The sequence below is a fragment of the Lathyrus oleraceus genome, chromosome 5 (genome assembly GCF_024323335.1).
Source record: "Lathyrus oleraceus cultivar Zhongwan6 chromosome 5, CAAS_Psat_ZW6_1.0, whole genome shotgun sequence".
In the NCBI taxonomy this organism is placed as follows: Eukaryota; Viridiplantae; Streptophyta; class Magnoliopsida; order Fabales; family Fabaceae; genus Lathyrus; species Lathyrus oleraceus.
This window is the reverse complement of record NC_066583.1, coordinates 502,572,221-502,581,357: the sequence shown is the minus strand read 5'-3', so window position 1 is coordinate 502,581,357 and position 9,137 is coordinate 502,572,221.

Below are 9,137 nucleotides of genomic sequence, written 5' to 3'. Positions count from 1 at the left end.
GGCAGGAGCTGTTACTTCAACTTTGCATCAGAAATTGAAATTTGTCAAGAATGGGAAACTAGTTATTGTTGGCGAGGAGAAGGCGTTGTTGGTCAGCCACCTGTCATCTTTCTCTTATGTTGAAGTTGAGGATGAGGTTGGAACTCTGTTCCAAGCCTTATCTCTTACCGAGGAAAAGAGAGTTGGGGCACCTATGTCCTCATTCAAAGATGCATTGAAGGTTATTGAAGATGGTAAGTCTGATCAGTGGGGATGAATGGTAGAGGTCTGCGACAACAAGAGCAGAGTCGGTTTGGGTTTCCAACAAGGTTTGTCAGCAGTTAGACCTGAAGATGTACAACTCAGTTTCCGTAGCAGAGGGTTCATTCATGGTAATGAACAACACTTAGCTGCTGTGCTAGAGGATGATGGAGAGGAAGACTGCATCAATTTTGTGACGCATGGGAAAGCTTGCGACAATTGGACTGCTGTTGATATTCCTGTTATTATGCATCGATCTAAGTAATTGCTTTTATTTGTTTCTAAAAATCCTTCTCCTATGCCTAAGGGAAAAGTGAACATTGTTTGGGCATTTTCAATTCAATCATCAATAAAATATAATTCTATTCATCCACATCTATGATGTTTTATTTTAACTTTTTGCTTTATTCTGAAAATAGTAATCACAAAAAACCTAAATAAATAAATACAATTGTCCATCTACATAATATTTGATCATAAATCACTTCTCTAAAATCAAAATATCAAATCATTATGCAGGTTGGCTTCTAAACCCATTGAATATAATGATCCTATTCCTTCGCCAAAATTTGAATTCCTTGTGTTCGAGACTGAAGAGGAAAGTGATGAAGAAGTAAGTGATGAATTATCTCGTCTTCTTGAGCACGAGGAAAAATCCATTCAGCCATTCGAAGAACAGATTGAGTTAGTCAACTTGGGTTCTGAGGATGATGTGAAGGAAGTCAAGATTGGGTCTCGCATGTGTCCAGAAGTTAAGAAGGGGTTGATTGATCTTCTTCGCGAGTATTTCTGATGTGTTTGCCTGGACCTATCGAAACATGCCTGGGTTGGATTCTGAGATTGTGGAGCATAGATTTCCGTTGAAGCCAGAATGCCCACCAGTCAAGCAGAAGTTGAGAAAAACCCATCCCGATATGGCAGTAAAGATTAAATAAGAAGTGCAAAAGCAGATTGGTGTTGGTTTCCTTGTGACTGCTGAGTATCCACAGTGGGTGGCCAATATTGTACTTATGCCAAAGAAGAATGGAAAAGTCTGTATGTGTGTTGACTATAGAGATTTGAATAAAGCCAATCGAAAAGATGATTTCCCTCTACCACACATTAATATGTTGGTAGATAATACAGATAAATTCAAAGTCTTTTCGTTTATGGACGGATTTTCCGGTTATAATCAGATTAAGATAGCACCCGAAGATATGGATAAGACCATATTCATTACACCCTAAGGAACATTCTGTTATAGAGTGATGCCTTTCGATCTAAAGAATGTTGGGACAACTTACTAGATAGCAATGACTACTCTTTTTCACGATATGATGCATAAAGAGATTGAAGTCTATGTTGATGATATGATTGCCAAATCTATTAATGAAGAAGAACATGTTGAACATTTGTTGAAGTTATTCCAGCATTTGAGGAAGTATAAACTTCACTTGAATCCCAACAAGTGTACTTTTGGTGTTCGTTCTGGTAAGTTATTGGGCTTTATTGTCAGTGAGAAGGGTATTGAAGTTGATCCTGCCAAGGTCAAAGCAGTACAAGAGATGCCTGCGCCCAAAACCGAGAAGCAAGTCAGAGGTTTTCTCGGCCGCTTGAATTATATTTCCAGATTCATTTCAAACATGACTACCACATGTGCGCCTATATTCAAGCTTCTTCGGAAAGATCAGTCTTGTGGTTGGACCGAAGATTTCCAAAAAGCTTTTGATCGTATCAAGGAATATTTGCTTGAACCTTCGATTCTGTCTCCACCTATTGAAGGAAGACCATTGGTAATGTATCTGACTTTGCTCGATGATAGCATGGGTTGTGTTCTTGGTCATCAAGATGAGACTGGAAAAAAGGAATATGCTATTTACTACCTCAGTAAGAATTTCACTGATTATGAGACTCAGTATTCTATGCTTGAAAAGACTTGTTACACATTGGTTTGGGCTGCTAAGCGTCTGCGTCAATATATGTTGAATCATACCACTTGGTTGATATCCAAAATGGGTCCAAGCAAGTATATATTTGAGAAGCCTGCTTTAACTGGGAGGATTGCCCGTTGGCAGATGTTGTTATCCGAGTATGATATCGAATACCGATCTCAAAAAGTGATCAAAGGTAGTATCTTGGCTGACCATTTGGCTCACCAACCGATTGAAGATTACCAGTCAGTACAATATGATTTTCCTGATGAAGAGATCTTGTACTTGAAAATGAAAGATTGTGATGAACCATTGCTTGAAGAAGGGCCAAAATCTGGTTCCCGATGGGGCATGGTATTTGACGGAGCTGTTAATCAGTATGGTAATGGCATTGGGGCAGTAATTATTACTCCTCAAGGCACGCATTTTCCATTTACAGCTAGATTGACTTTCAAGTGTACAAATAATATGGCAAAATATGAAGCTTGCATTATGGGGCTTGAAGAGGCCATTGATCTTAGAATCAAGTATTTAGACGTCTATGGAGATTCAGCTTTGGTTGCGAATCAAATCAAAGGTGAATGGGAGACGAATCATCCCAGTTTGATACCATATAGAGATTATGCGAGGAGGATCTCAACTTTCTTTACAAAGGTTGAGTTTCATCATATCCCTCGAGATGAAAACCGAATGGCAGATGCTCTTGCAACATTGGCGTCAATGATTATAGTGAAGTATTGGAATGAGGTTCCCAATTTGATTGTGATGCGTCTTGATAGGCCAGCTCATGTGTTTTTCGTTGAAGAGATCAAAGACGAAAAGTCGTGGTATTATGACATCAAGTGTTTCCTCCAAAGTCAGGTTTACCCGTCTGGGGCATCTTTGAAAGATAAGAAGGCTTTGAGAAGATTAGCCGACAATTTCTACCTGAATGGTGATATATTGTACAAGAGAAACTTCGATATGGTTCTTCTCAGATGTGTGGATAGACACGAAGCAGACCTATTGATGACTAAAGTCCATGAAGGTTCCTTTGGTACTCATTCCAATGGACATGCGATGGCGAAGAAGATGTTGCGATCAGGTTACTATTGGCTGACAATGGAATTTGATTGTTGCAAATTTGTGAAGAAGTGCCACAAGTGTCAAATATATGCAGATAAGATTCATGTTCCTCCGACACTTTTGAACGTTATTTCCTCTCCATGGCCCTTCTCCATGTGGGGAATTGATATGATTGGCATGATTGAGCCTAAAGCTTCGAATGGACATCATTTCATTTTGGTGGCTATTGATTACTTCATAAAATGGATTGAAGCGGCATCATATGTGAATGTAACCAAGCAAGTAGTTGTAAGGTTTATCAAGAATCAGATTGTATGCCGATATGGTGTGCCAAGTAAGATCATTATTGATAATGGATAGAACTTGAATAATAACATTATGGAAGCTCTTTGCAAAGACTTCAAGATTGCACACCATAATTCTTCTCCCTACAAACCCAAGATGAATGAGGTTGTTGAAGCTGCAAACAAGAACATCAAGAAGATTATTCAGAAGATGGTTGTAACATATAAGGATTGGCATGAGATGCTCCCGTTTGCTTTACACGGATATCGTACATCCATCCGCACTTCAACAGGGGCAACCCCTTTCTCTCTTGTATATGGCATGGAAGTTATGCTGCCCGTAGGGGTTGAGATCCCATTATTGCGTGTGCTGATGGAAGCCAAGTTGACTGAGGCTGAATGGTGTCAGACTAGGTTTGATCAGCTGAATTTGATTGAAGAAAAGAGGTTAACTGCCATGTGTCATGGTCAGTTATATCAACAAAGAATGAAGAAAGCTTTTGATAAGAAGGTCAGACCTCGTGTGTTCAGAGAAGGTGACCTAGTGCTCAAGAAGATTCTATCTTTCAAACCAGATTCTAGGGGAAAATAGACTCCTAATTACGAAGGCCCATATGTTGTTAAGAGAGCCTTTTCAGGTGGTGCTTTGATTCTTAAAACTATGGATGGTGAAGATTTCACTCGTCCTGTGAACGCAAATGCAGTCAAGAAATACTTCGCCTAAAAAGAAAAGAATAACTTGCTAAGTTGAAAACCCGAAAGGGCGGCTTAGGCAAAAATGAGCGTCTCGGTGGATTGAAAACCCGAAAGGTCGATCCAGGAAAAAATTAGAGACATAAAACAGAAAGAATTATCTCGTTAAATTGAGTACCCCACCTTGGGGCAATTTATGCAAAAGTAGGGATTACGGCAAGTAACTGCATCCTGCTGATCTTCAGTTTTGAAGACATTCTTGAGCACAACGATCGATTTTGATTTTGATCCCCAGTAGAGGCCAAGAGCACAGTGGATATCAAGAGTTGGTAGAAGGATTAGTGACCGTTGTATTCAATGTGACCCTCTTCCATATAAATTACCATTTTCAACTTTGTAAAGATCTATGGAGTCTTGTCATTTACAGACTACCATTCTATTAAATAAAGTTGAACTTTTATCCAATTATTTCTACTCTTATTTAATTCAGCCAAATAGTTTTAAATTTTATTATGATCATTTTTTAAAATTAAATTTTTTAATCAAATTCGTATTTTCTTAAACATATAAAAGCATTAATTTTAAGCAATCGATTTCATTTAAAAGGAGTATCAACAACGGCTTGAAAGCAGTAAGCCCTAAATGTGGAGCATTATTGGCTCTCCCCAAGCAGTAGGCACGATTTCTCTTTCATCCCCGACAGCATTGTCCACCACTTGGTGTTTGTTGATTTCACCAGACGGTTATTTCTCCGTCATCCTCAACTGAATTGGTTGATTATTCCCCAGCCAAATTTATATTTGGTCTCTAGCAGAGTGAAAATATTTTGTAGGTCCGACAGGACTTTGGTTTCCTCACCAGTCACCATCAGATTCGCTCCCAGTCAGAGTTTCCTACTGGTTCTTGAGCAGTTATTTATGGTTATCCCCTGCGTGGTTGTCTCCCATTTGATATGGTGTTGACCTAAAATTCCTCGCAGAGTTGATAATACTTTTCCTCAGCATATCTCCTCCTTCCCCAGCTAGGTTTGAGCCTTCGGGATGTTGATCTCTCTTTTCTCTAGCAGTTGTTTCTCTGTGACATTTTGTATCCTTTGTGATTGTTTTGTCAGCATAATCATCATATATATACATATACATATGTACACTCCTATAATTTCATTATTGCATCATTTCACTTTGAGCCTCATTCCTGTAATTCTTATTCTCTGTTATCGTGGTACTTTATCCCCATACGAGTTTGGTGTCTGTCCTCCTTCAATTGTAGAGTGTCATGCCCTTAAGCAGAAAGACTTTAACATTTCTCCTTTCCCCACTGAGTTATTTCCTTGTGGATAATGATTATTTCAGCTTCCTCCCCAGTTGATTATCTGGATAGGAACCACTCCCCTTAAGTTATACCCTCATTAGGTTAAGTCTTGATTGACCGTTTCTTTCTAGATCTTACCTAGATAGATGTTGTGGTCCCCTAAGAGTCTATTACCCAGTAACCGGTAATATTCTTCATAGCTTGCAGTTTGTTACTTCTTGCCCAATACCCGGCAAACATAACCTTTTTATCCCCAACGAATTCGTTTTCATGTTTCCCCAGGAAGTATATCCTTGATATGTTCATCCTAACCGGTGACAAATATTTTCTTCCCTTGCTTTGAGTCTATCCTTGATATGTTCATCCTAACCGGTGACGGATATTCTGATCTTTGGTATTCTACCCAGTAAAAGGTAGTTGTAATCCCTATTTTTGTTCCCAGAGGGTTAATCCTTGATATGTTCATCCTAACCGATGACGGTTTTCCTTCTCTTTGCGGTCTTCTGCCTAGTAACCGGTAGTTGTAAATCCTACTTTTCTCCCTTTCGTAGAGTTTATCCTTGATGTTCACTTTAACCGGTGACGAGTATCCTCTTTGTTGGTATTCTATCCAGTAACTAATAGATGTAATCCCTAACCGGTGATGGATATTCTCTTTGTTGGTATTCTATCCAACATTTGATAGATGTAATTCCTACTTTTTGTTCAGGTGGTTTATCCTTGATATGTTCATCCCAACCGATGACGGGTATCCTCCTTAACAGTCCCAAGCAAGTCTATCCTTGATATGTTCATCTTAACCGATGACAGATTTTCTTTCATTTGAGTCTATCCTTGATATGTTCACTTTAACCAGTGATGGATATTCTATCCTTGCGGTTTTCTTCCCAGTAACCTGTAGTTGTAAATCCTATTTTCAATTTTTCCCCAGCAAGGATATTCTTACCCAGTAACAGGTAATGAATACATTTTCTGGCAACCCGTAGTGAGTCATCCTTGATATGTTTACCCTAATCGGTAACGGATGTCTTTTCTGTTAGATTTTTATTATCTCCTTACCCGGTAACCGGTAGTAGATAATAGATTTCTGATCCTCCTGTGTTGAAGTTTATCTCTTCCCCAGTTGAGTTGAGTGCGTATTTCCTTAGTGAAATCGTTTTTCCTGCATGGTTTGAGTATTTCAGTTTTATTCTTATCTACCTGTTCCCCTGAAGACGTTCCTTCATTTCCACGACTGAGTCTTTCCAATTTCATGGAATTCCTCTAGTCCCCCAACAGTTTTTAAGTCGTAGCCTGGCCTACGCATTACCCTTTATCCCCCAGAGTCTCTGTTTCCCTAGTGAGGTTTCCTTACGGAATATATTACACTCTTGCGAACTTTCAGTCTTTCTGATTTCTTTTCCTTTGTGGAAATATTTCCCCACAGAGATTCATTTTTACATTCATATCATACGCATCATGAGGTCTCTTAGGGACCAAAATTTGTTTCTGTATGTTGTTATTTAACCTCACTCTACTGAGTCGATACGAAGATTTTAACCTTTTTCTCCTTAGTTTATAATGTCCTTAAATAGGGGCAGCTTTAAGACCCCAATTTTGACCCTAAGATCCCTCATGTTATCTCATCATATGCATTAGCATTGGGATCACACCTTGGCATCCTCCTTACCCCTCTTTCATTAGGTTTGTTTTAGGAGAGATCACCAAGCACCATGTGATTGTATCATACTTGTTATTTTGTCCTTTACTAACCAAAATACCAAAAATATGTCTTTGTATTTGTCTAACTCTTTTGTAGGTGGGGCATGACCACCATTGATCTATCAAGTTCACATTTAGGGTTTAAGACCCTCATAGCTAAAAGCACAACCAAGGAGTGATCCACAATGGCTATAAGCATCATATACAAATCCCAATGATCTTTACATATTATTTTGATCAAGATTTCTTCAAGAGTTTGAAGTTGGTTTGCCTTGGAAACCCTAGTTCATCTAGGTATCTTGAGTAACTTCTTCAACAAGCTTCTTCACCAATTGATCAAACACTTCAAGGGAAAATTCCAAATTCATCATATTATGCATATATGATCTCCCATGAGTCCAAAAAGTCAAGAAAATTGCAAGTTAGCAAGTTGGTTGATGGTGGTTGACCAAATGAATTTATCTGATCAAAACTGGGTCCCCCTAGACCCTATCTCCTACAATTTTAATCATATGAAAATGATTCCAAGAACAAAGTTACTCTAAATGACATTCCAAACAACTTTCATGTTGAGGTCTAGAGCTAGTTTTTCTTGGAAAGTCAATTTTTATGTTGAAACATTATAGGTCATTTTGTCTAAACCCTAATTTGAAAGTCAACTTCCCAAGGCCATAACTTGCTCAACTTTTATGAGATGAAATATTTCCAAGTTTCAAAACCTAATTCAAGGTGTATACTTCAACTTTTATGTTTGGAGTAAGAGCTAAATCAACTTCTATGAGCATGTGATATGAGGATACATTATAGGTCATTTTGGACCAATACCATTGAACAAGTGATTTTCCTCAACTTCAAAAATGCATAACCCATTCATCCCAAATCCAAATGATGTCAAATTTATGACAATTTTTAAGGTCTTTGTAAGGTCTACAACTTTGATGAAGACACGTTTCTCATTTGGAACTCACATAAAAAGTTAGCCAAGGTGGAATAATTGAACATATGGCTTGACACTTAGAAAATATTTTGACATATTGAAATTTCCAAGCTTCCACCTCAAAATTCACCATGATACAAGTTCCAAATGGAAAAGTGTTCAACATCAGAGTTATTCCTCTTGATTTAACCTTTCCAAAGAGTTTAAATTCATGCATTTTGGACAAGGTTTGAGGGGTCTGCGTAGAGCTTGAACATGGTTGTATCAGTTGGCAAGAATCATGCTTCAAACATCCAAACATCTTTTCCTTCCATTTCAATCTTCATTCAGACTTGATTTTATTTGATTTTGGATCTAATTGAGATGCTTCATGGGCCTGCACATGCCCATGCACGCGTGTCATTCACATTGCCAAATTTGGAAGTAATTTCAAGTGTGAAAATAACACTTACCATTTGCTATAAATAGAGGTCCAATGCTTCAATTTGAAGGACCTTGCATGCCAACTTTGCCTCTAACCATTGAAATCCTCACCATTCAAAGGAAAACCTGATAAATTTCAATTGAAATTTGAGTTTGAATCTCACTGTTTGGAGATTCAAAAACTCCAGGATCCAAAGCCTTGCACCATTCTCAATCCACTTCTACAAGCTCCATAAGCAAGATCAAGCACGAATTGAAGCAAGAGAGATCCAATTCTGCACAACATTGAAGGTATTTTTCTAGATTTTTCTTTTCTTCGATTCTCTCTCAATTCTCATCAATTCTCTTGGATCCTTGGTTGTCTGAAGTCCAACCAATGTAGGCAAGAAGATTGAGTTGCTTGGAAGTCAAATCGAAGCAACTCAGTTCACACACCTCAAAAATCAACTCCACGTATCTCTATATATATTTGGAGTTAGGTTAAATTGAGGTGATATTCGTGATCTACGCCATTTTTTCTTTAAGATCATGTCCTCCTTTTTCATTTATGTCATGGTGATGAAAGAACTAGTCCGG